Here is a 10,107-nt window from a genome sequence, read left to right on the forward strand (position 1 = left end):
AAGGAAAGAATGAGAAACTATGAAGAGAGAATCAGAGTAAAAGACGCGTGTGTGTTGCATCTGTGTGTTTCACATGTTTTTAATGTAGAACTTTTTTCTTTCTTTTTTTCTCCTTTACTGGAGCCCTCCAACAGCGCCTCATTGCTCTGGCATTAAAATGAAGCAATCATATTTTTTCTGAGAAACAGAAGAACACACACACATTTTATTACCGTCATTAAGCAATTTATTTATTTTTTCTCCCCTTTAAGGATTTCCATCTTCCTCATTCTCTCAACACACAGTGAACATGGGATTACATGCAACACCCTCGGTTTCTTTTCTCTTCCTGCTCAATAGAGCCAAATGATTTTTGACATGACTCAGCGGCCTTAAATCTATTAGTTTTGTTTGCGGGGAAGAAGAAGGCCTGGCAGGTAATCAGACTCCAGAACGCACAGCGTGATTACAGGGAGAAAAGGAAAGGTATGAAATATCGCACGGCTGATCGCCTTATATTGCTGCGAGCTAGGCCTGCGTTGAACAATCATACTATACTACACAAAGCCAATCAGCACATTAATACATGGCTGTGTATTTTAGATAGTCGACATACACTTAGAAAATCACAACAAAGCAGCACAAAAGAGCAGCACAACTCTGGACCTTTATGTTTGATTTAGACATAAATACATGCTTACAGATACGTACTCAGCATGTGACAAACACATTCATAATGTTTTCTTGTCACACAATTAAGGAACACAGCTTCGTACTTGTCACTTTTCACACAGACAATAAAACACGTGTGCCCACACACACACGCACATCTTGGAAGAAATATGCCACGCTCACATACATGCCGTATATGCTTAAGCTATCTAATTTACACTCACACTTGCATTCATGTAGCCTACACAGGAAGAAAATTGGCTGTGCATTATTCCAGAGCCAATCAACTTTTATTAGTGCCGTAAATGTTAATTGGCGAGCCGTGCTCAGAAAACAGAAAACTCATTTCCTCAAACTAACAAGGTTTCATCGTTTTGGATGTTTCCCTTTCAGCCTTGTGTTTTCTGGCTCATTCCTTTTGTTTGACAAGAGATGAGTGTTCCCTGTTTTGTCTCTGCAGGCCTTGATGGGAAAAGTATGTGCCTGGCATTGTGTAGTCTTTAGGCAAAGAAAATGTGTGCTTTTATGTGCAATTTTGCTCAGCACTTGTGGTAACAAAGAGCAGGGGGGGAAACGGCACACATTTGACAGGCAGGAATGGTATTATGATATTTTAATGTGCAGCACAGCCAGAAAATATTCCTTGTGTTTACACTTCTTGTTTTGAAGGTTTTGACACTTTTTGGGTATAGCCATGTTTTGGTTTTTTCCCTTTTTACTGAAAAGAGATTTTCTTCTTCTTTTGCGTCTTTGGTGTTCCCATACTGACATTGACAGAGCAAATAGGAGGCAGAATGCAAAGCTGTTATCAGTCTTGCTTTGTATTGCACATTCACATTCTCTATCATTCTCTAGTATCTATCACTCTCTCCATCCATCTACCTATCTAACAATATCCATAAATCTATCTTGTTTATCTCTTTAATTTGCATCTCTCTCATATGGCCCTGCGCTCTGTGGACTGCTGACAAACAGAGCAAAGAATAAAAACAAAAAGAAAGCAGGAGAATGAGAACAAGATAAAGGAGGAAAAGGCATTAAAAAGTCATATATCAGATGAGTTCCATGGCTAATAAATCTTTTATCGTTTTGTTTACCCACCATGATATTTATTTGTTATTTCTTCTAACAGAAGGAAAACCATCCAAGTCAAATAAAACCTATTATGAGACTGTGTGTCTCTCTGCCGGCCTTTATGACTCCAGCTGAGTGACTGACACCAGCTCCAGCAGTGCACGGTTTAGGCCCAAATAATAAAACTCATATGTGACAAGACCATGAATGAAGTTTTCATTATATGGATGAGTTCTGGTCATCTGTTTGTGAAAATTATTTTAGGGGTCGCTTTTTTTTTCTTTCTATTTTTGTTAACTAGCCATGCTGCATCACTGCTTTGGTGACATTTTGTGAATTGAAAATAAAAGACGGACACCTCATCAACATTTTATTGGAGAGAAGAAAAATACGACGTTTTATGTTAGCAAGTAAATCAGGATTCAGTGTGTGATGTGCAAAATTTAATGGGATTTTACACTGTTTAGAATTGACATATTCAGATATTTAAGAATGAAATATTCAAATTGACAGTTCTTGCTGAGACACATTGTGTAGTTTGTTGTGAACACAATGACGTAACAAACTTCACAATGTATGTCAGTCAGTGGAAACCATCGATCCTTTGAGGGCTGGATTCAAACTAAAATTCAAAGTTAAAAAACATGAAATCAAAGTCTGCGCCAACTTGTGTTAATGCGGCTCTCTGGTGTGTGCGACCCTCCAACGTGATTTCTCCAGACCATCACACCCATTGCCAAACTGGTCACAGTAGATGATCTTGCAAGCAGCATAGAGAAGAAGAAATTCCAATCCAGAATCTCAAATTGGGGGTTCTGTCATTATAAATATGCTGGGTTTCAAATTCTTACTGTTCTGATATTGGCAGGCAGTGATGAACAATATGATTTTAGCAACCACAAAGCTATTCAAGCGGTAACAAAACGTGAACTGTGTGTTGCATGGCTAAGATATGCTGTGGTTGGACAAACTGAAATCTGATAATAGGCTTGATCACTGGCATGACTGGCAAAAAAAACCCAAGCAAGCAAATGCTTTGATTGACAGTATAATGTAATTTAGGGAATAATTCAAAGCTTAATTGTGAAAATGTGTTATTTAAAACAAAGTTAACACATTGGAAAAAATCTGCAACACTGAAAACAAAAGCAAAAAATATAACGATAGTCATCAGATTGGAATTATAATGTTTCAAGACCTGGACAGAGCAGAGGAATTCAACAGTAAAAAACCTCAAAAATTAAATATACGTCAATATTTCTAAATGACCCCCCCACACCCCCAGCAGATTTCACCAACAGGTCTCCATGTATTATTCCTTGCGGTGGGAATAAATGAGAGTATAGGAAACACGATGAAGAAGTAACTCACAGAGCTTATTAATGAACTGACACTATGCTGAAATACTGATAATACAACCGTACACACAAACTGACGCCACAATTCAGTGAATAAACATAATATTTGCTATTACCTTTTAAATGAGGTTTTGTATTTGCTGGTAGCACAGATATTGTGATGATCATAGACAATCATCTCGGAGTGTAAGTGCTGCAGCATTGCATTACATTTACATACTATTTTTTTAACCTTTAAAAAGACTAAATAAAATATTAAATAACTTAACAAAACTAATGCATTTAAAACCATTCAAATCAATGCAAAATCTACTTAAAATCAAGCATTCACATCGGACCCCAATAACCTATAGTAAGACACCTAGTTTAAAAAGAAAAAAGAGTTCTGCAGTAATAAAGCAGATGCCGCTTTCTACCATTTCACACAGCTTATACTGAGAGTTATTAAAAATTACCCATAATGCATTCCTAAAATCTGAAGCCATTCACGATCCACAGCTCTGTTATGCCATCATGTAGACGGTTGTCCTCCTCTCATCTCTGTGTGAGTCATACCTGCCAACCTTTGAGTAGAGCATGGCTATGATCAACAGAAGATTGGCCTATGACCCTTGAAAAGGACACTCACTGATTGGCCAGCTACAAAGGCACAAACTCACAAAGCCCAAGCATATAGCGGCCTCATTTGGAAAGTGGAATGGTTTGGACAACATTTCAATTATTGGATTTAGCCTCTTTTTTTGGTCCTCCTCCAATACCACAGCATTTGAGGCAGAGAGCGATTAATCTCCTAAGAATTCTATTAAAGAGACGGATGGCTGTTTGAATTATGCATCAGTTTCATTAAGATGACAAATTCTGTAAATTATATCAGTGATACTGATTATGAAAACAACTGCATATCTTTGAGAAAGAGAAGGATTTGAAGAACTGGATAGAGATAAGACAAACAATACAAAGTTCACCAAAGTTCACGCATGTTGACTTTCGTATCTGTGGGTGCAGATGAGTGGCGAAGTAGACTACAAAGAAAGAAAACAAAAGAACAACAACAAAGGGCATCAGCAGAAGAAACAGTCTTCCATTATCCATTCTGTGTTTGCTATGGCGCTTGACGTACTGTATAATTGATAGAATTTTGACCAAATGTTTCCAGACCTCCTTTCTTTCACTACACAGACCCCCCACTCTCAGTTAGCAGTTTCCAGCCAAGACCTCCCCTCTCTGGGCATGGTGACTCTCTGTGGCCCCTCAAAGTCTGGAGGGATTGAGAATGACACCAAGATCCTCCTGGGGTAGAAGTGTGAGTGTGTGTGCATGCGCGCACGCGTGTGTATGCTCCAAGCCATCACCTCCTCCATATTAAGTTCCATTATTCATGTGAGAAGAAACACTCACCAGGTCACCCTTTACCACTTCGGATATTACTCTTAACCCTTTGATGCACACAGAGAACCACACACACACACACACAATAGTCTACATTACTGGCATTAACAACAGCATTTCCATCTTTTGTTCCCATACACAAAAATCAAAAAGTGTTCTTTTTCTTGAGCTATTTCCCCCTGCATTGCTCTGTGTAACAGAAGTCACCAGATATTAGATGGATCCACCCTCAGGCTCGTCCAGATATGAGTGAGGGCCACTCAGCCCTGAACTATTGACCTATAACATGGGAGTAGAAGCAGACTTGTTTGATTTCATGTGGCTTTGTGTCAGATGGCATCACAGGAGGTCTTAGTTAGACAGAGATGACAAGAAGGGCAGCAAAGGTGTGTGTCTGTGTGTCAGCTAGAATTTGTGAGCCCCTGTGTGAATGAAACAGCAGGCACGTGAGAGTGGATGGGCAACAATGTATATGCATCTGTGTGTGTCTTTTATTAAAAGATGAAGGAGTGTAGCGGACAAAAAGAAAGAGGACTGACCCTTGGCTTGGCTCCAGGGGACGGATGAAAAAGAGACGGGGGAAGAATAGGTGGAAAATTGAGGGAGAGGAAGAAAAGGAGAGAGTAGAAAGACAGAAGTGGCACGATTTATTTTTTGAAACCTGAGACTTTCAATGGTTAGCGCAAGCCTCTTCGCTTCTCCCTTTGCTTCTTCCTCTTCTCTCACTTTCTTTTTCACCTCTTCCAGCTATATCACTTTCTCTCTCTCCTTTTCTCTCCCTTGGGGGCTGTAACTGCATTTAATATTGTTCCATAAAGAGAGTAATAAATATCGACTGCTGGCTAGCTCATATTCCCCTTGTTTTTTAAGGCACTCTACTGTAGGGTAAGACCAAAGTCATGCAGCAGGTATTCCAGTGCTTACCGTGTTTACTGCACATGTGATTTAATATCGTATGCCATCTGTAAACATTTGAATTACTAAGGTGTCCTTTATACCATTTAACTTAGTCACAGTTCATATATGTTAAGGTTTCGATGCCACAGATTGTGAGCTAGAAAGTTCAACCATATTCCCGTGGCTGCAAAAAAAATGTTTAAATTCATATTATAATGTTAAATGACCAGTATTTGTTTTTATTTTATGTCACACTGTGTATATTTATATAGCTTCAGCCTGCATATATGATATTCTCAACACTGACGTATTGGGTGAGGTTAAAAGCTTCTGTTTTTGTATGCTGGGAGAACTTGCTGGCTATAAGCACTGCATATTGGCAGTGCCACAAACATATATCTGGGTGCATTCAAAACTGGACTTAAGCCTTCCCATTATAACCACGGTCTTCAAGTCGCGGCTGCCAAGTGGCTTTAGTTGAATGATTCTGACTTGCAGCAACAAACAGGGGGGATATATTATTCAACGCATTGGCAGTGTGTTGCAGACAGCAGGACTGCAGCATGGGAATGCATGGTGGAGGTTTTATTTTTTTCATATTTTGAAATCTTAAAATAAACCAAAAGGAATTTTCTCATCGTCAAGCTGTGTAATTCATGTCGTACGGAAAATGATTATGGTGAACGACATTAAATGATCTGTTTTCATTTTTGCACGTTTTTGCTTCGTTCTTTGTATTCATATTCCTTCTTCCACTTGCACTTTACACTGATATGACAGTTGTATTGCTTGTCTTGTCCAGCTCCTGGCAAAATGCAGAATTATCCATAGTGTACATTTCTTCTAGATTGCAAGTGTTCCCTGAAAGCCTTGTATTTACATAATAGTATAAATGTCAGTTTTAGGCAACTGGGAAATGCTGCTGCAAAGATAAATAAAACTACTTCCCATCAGACACATATGACCGTAAAATCTATCTTCAGCATTCTGGCATCTTATAAATGGACAGCACTAAATGGTTTTTCGTTCCATCCCTCCCTCCTTTTTGCCTTTCTCCTTCCATTCTTTGTAATTCTTCATCAGTCTTTTGACTCGGTGCCCTTGCTACGGCGCCCCATCCCTCCTCCCCGATTCAACTACCCTCCCCATCTCCACTCCCAGTGATTTAATTAAGTGGACCCTTTATGAATAAAAATATTGCCCCCATCTATTGATCATGGCGGATGGGAGGCTGACAGCCTTGGCTGGCTGTAACGGGACAGGACAGCCACTCTTCTTACTCACTCCATTCCCTGGATCTAAGTATGTGTGTGTGTGTGTGTGTGTGTGTGTGTGTGTGTGTGTGGATTTTATAGGTGCGTGTGTGTGTATGAACAGGTGAGTGAGTGACATGGCGTATAATTATGAGTGGGTGTGTATCCCGGCTGTTAAGTGTCTGTGTGCTTGTGTGTCCGTGGGCACATTTGTTGGAGAACCAGCCTTCGGGGAGCTGTAGCATCTAAATCAAACTAAGCGTTCTCAAAAGCTCTCAGGGGCCCTTGCAAATCCTTCGTTGGAGACACACACCTACAGAGACACACACGCGTGCACACATTCCTCAAACGCCTCCTTTGATACATACACTGCATCAGCATTATAAATGGACATTGTCTGCACTTTTCGTTTCTCTCACTCTCTCCCCTCTGTTCTTTCCCTTCCTCTATCCATCGCTCTCCGTACGGCTGTAAGTATCTATTATGTTTTGTCGATACTGTAATTAAATTGGACAGCTTAATGCAATTCTCTGTGATCCATAGGCCTTTATGGATATAAAAGCTTTTCTGGCCCCATGCCCATAAGACGTCCAGCAAATTTAGATGAGTTACTATCGGCAAAAGAAGAAAAAAATAGTTGTAGAGGTTAAGGCAGCAGGGCGCACACATGGTCATTTGTTATTGGCTAATTCACTTTAATGTCCCTGACGCCATTTTGCTTTAATACATTTTCTTATTTGAATTGTCATCCACAGGACTAAGCAATATCACTACTCTGCCTCCTTCTCTTTTTTTTCCTTCTCAGTTCTTCCTTTTCTTCTTCCTTTAGCTAAGCGATACTGCAGGCTCTTAGGGACATTTATGGAGCTAATAAAAGTTAGAGCAGCAAAGGATCAAGAGAGGACATTAGATTGGATGCAGGCAGGAAAGATAAATGGAGGGAAAAGAGGATGGATTAACGGGCTGGTGAGAAAAGATAGAAACAGACTATAAGTGCGATAGATGAAGGGATGGGGGTGCTGGGTAAATTATAGAAAGACGCAAATTAGTATACAGAGAGCTAAGCCGAACCACTTAAACACTGAGCAATCTTTACCAAACCACCAATTTATATATAACAAAACTTAAACAGGAGCAAAATTGAGACTTTGGTGAAATAATGTTTTGACTTCTTCAAAAAGGTAAACAAAAATGCTGCTGAACCTATAAATTATAAAAATAAACCAAATAAAATAGTTTTAATATCAGTCAGTTGTTTTCATTACTGACATGACAACAGCTGTTTTAGAAGAGATGATTTCACTCTTTATCAAGTGCTGTTGTTCTTGGCGTATTCGGTGCACTCTGAAAAGCAAAGGGGCTGAATATGTTTTTTCCAGTAATCCTTCAATTAAAATGGAAACACGATAATTAGAAAAAGTGGCTTTTACCAGAGGGGCAGGGATGCTTTATCTACTCACATCAAGCAACAATTTTATCTACTGTAGTAATCAGGGAGTTGTGTGATTATAATCTTTTATAAAAAGAAAGAAAAAAGAAAGAAAAATATATTATATTGGTAGCAGGTAACCCAGCTATGGTCAACAAGCATTGTTGGGTCTCAAGGAGTCATTGAATGTTGGGGTTCAATGGAATGTTAATGGGTTAATTAATTGTTCAGCAGTTCTTAGCAGTTGTTATTAAATACAATAAATATTGATCAAATTTACATGGTATTGGGTTAGCACCATCACACCACATCAAGTGAGGCCTCTCTTTTCTTGTCTGCGTGGCTTCTGTCTGGGTATTCTAGCTTCCTCCCTCAGTCCAAAGCCAAGCACGGGGTTGAGCTAAGTGATGATTCTAATCTGGCCATAGGTGTGACTGGTGACCTGTCCAGGTTACACCCTCTCTCTCGTCCTGTGACAGCTAGGATAAGGTCTAGTCCAACGATGGATGGATAGATGGAGTATTGAGTAATGCACCCTGTGAGTAACAGTCACTGTGAATTGCTAGGCCATAAATTGGCATCAATATAATAAGCAGGTAAAGGACTACTCCATGTTAAAATAAATAAATGAAAAAGTGAGCAAAAATCTGAACAAAGAAATGGTTTTAAGAATAATAGGGGTGAAGTGTTAGGGCTGAAAATTCTCATTTTCAGAACGGACAAAGTGCCTTGACTAAATGGATTTTGTCTTTGGGAAACTGTTCATCCAACATAAGGCTGTTAGAGATCCTCTTAATCCCAGACCGCTGTCAAAAATTTTGACTTGATGTGCTCATTCTACCTTATCTGCAAGGTTTACCAAGTATTAAGATAATAGGATAAATGGTTAAACTCCTTATTGTGTCTATTAAATGGCTGGGTGAAAATGATTGATGGCGGAATAGAATATAGGTGCAGCATGGAACAAAGAAGGGAATCTCTCTAAAATCTCAGACGGATGAGCTAAACCAGCTACACAGAAAAACAGATGGATATGCTTTGACGAAGATGGGTTGTTAAGTCGACTAAAAGGAAGAAGAAACCACAAAGAGAGACGAGACAAGTGTTGAGAGGAGGCAACTTGAAGCAATGAGAACAGGGGAGTTTAAAGCTGGCAGGTGATGGAAGAAAAATGGATGACAGGTGAAATAAATGTGAAGGATAAAGGCAACAGCGAAGGGCAGAAGGAAACATCGTAGGGAGCAGAGAAGTCCGGAAATAGGTGAGGGGTGGGAGAAAGTCATGGTGGTAGGAAAGGTAGAAAGGAGAGAGAAAGAGGTGTGAATAGCTAAGCTGACTGTGTCGTTTTGCCTTCACAAGCATCCTGGGAGCACCTCAGCACCCATAAATAATACACAGCAAATTAGCAGATTGGACAGAAAAGGGGTTAGGGTAGCTGAATGCTGAAAAGGTGTGTGTGAGCATGCTGCAGAGAGTGAATGCTTCGATGAAACACGTGCGTGTAAGTGAAAATGCACTACAGTGTATGTGTATTGTGCAAATATCCACATATTAAATATTTTGTTATGCACGTTCAGCCTCGTACCATGTGTGTCCTCGGAGCTGTCTGCGTTCATGGCTTGTGTATGTTGCCTGTGTATACGTAAAGCATTTTCTGGGCTCTGTCTCTCAGCAGGTCAGCGTTGTCAAGGTTACTGCAGGCCATTAAGAAAGTGCACATGTGCCTATGTTTTCTTTCCCAAATCAACAAGCAGAGAGAGAGATGAAACAAAATAAGACCGTATACAGTTATGATAGTAAGAAAGGGAGAGAAATGAATTACTCAGCTATTGTTGTCTCTGTGTTTGGCACACAGCTGCACAGCTCTTTATTATGCCAAGAAAAAAGAGGTTGAGTCTGTGACCTGAGCACAGCAATGGTGAAGTGAGTAAGAGCTCCTGTGTGTGATGATAATGACATGATGTGTTCCCTTGTAAAGGTTGACACAGTTCCTGCGTGAGAAGCAAGTAAGTGCCAAACTCTTATTAAATCATATTAGAACGTCTGAAACTTTATA

General features: G+C 39.7%; 1 protein-coding gene across 1 annotated transcript in view; it reads right to left on the reverse strand.

Annotated features, from left to right (window-relative positions):
• slit3 (slit homolog 3 (Drosophila)) overlaps positions 1-10,107 on the reverse strand; it is a 228,773-nt gene that overhangs the window by 104,213 nt on the left and 114,453 nt on the right. The gene's annotated exons all lie outside the window — the stretch shown is intronic.

The sequence above is a fragment of the Pundamilia nyererei genome, unplaced genomic scaffold (assembly GCF_000239375.1).
Source record: "Pundamilia nyererei isolate P.nyererei 1_Seehausen unplaced genomic scaffold, PunNye1.0 scaffold00020, whole genome shotgun sequence".
NCBI lineage: Eukaryota > Metazoa > Chordata > Actinopteri > Cichliformes > Cichlidae > Pundamilia > Pundamilia nyererei.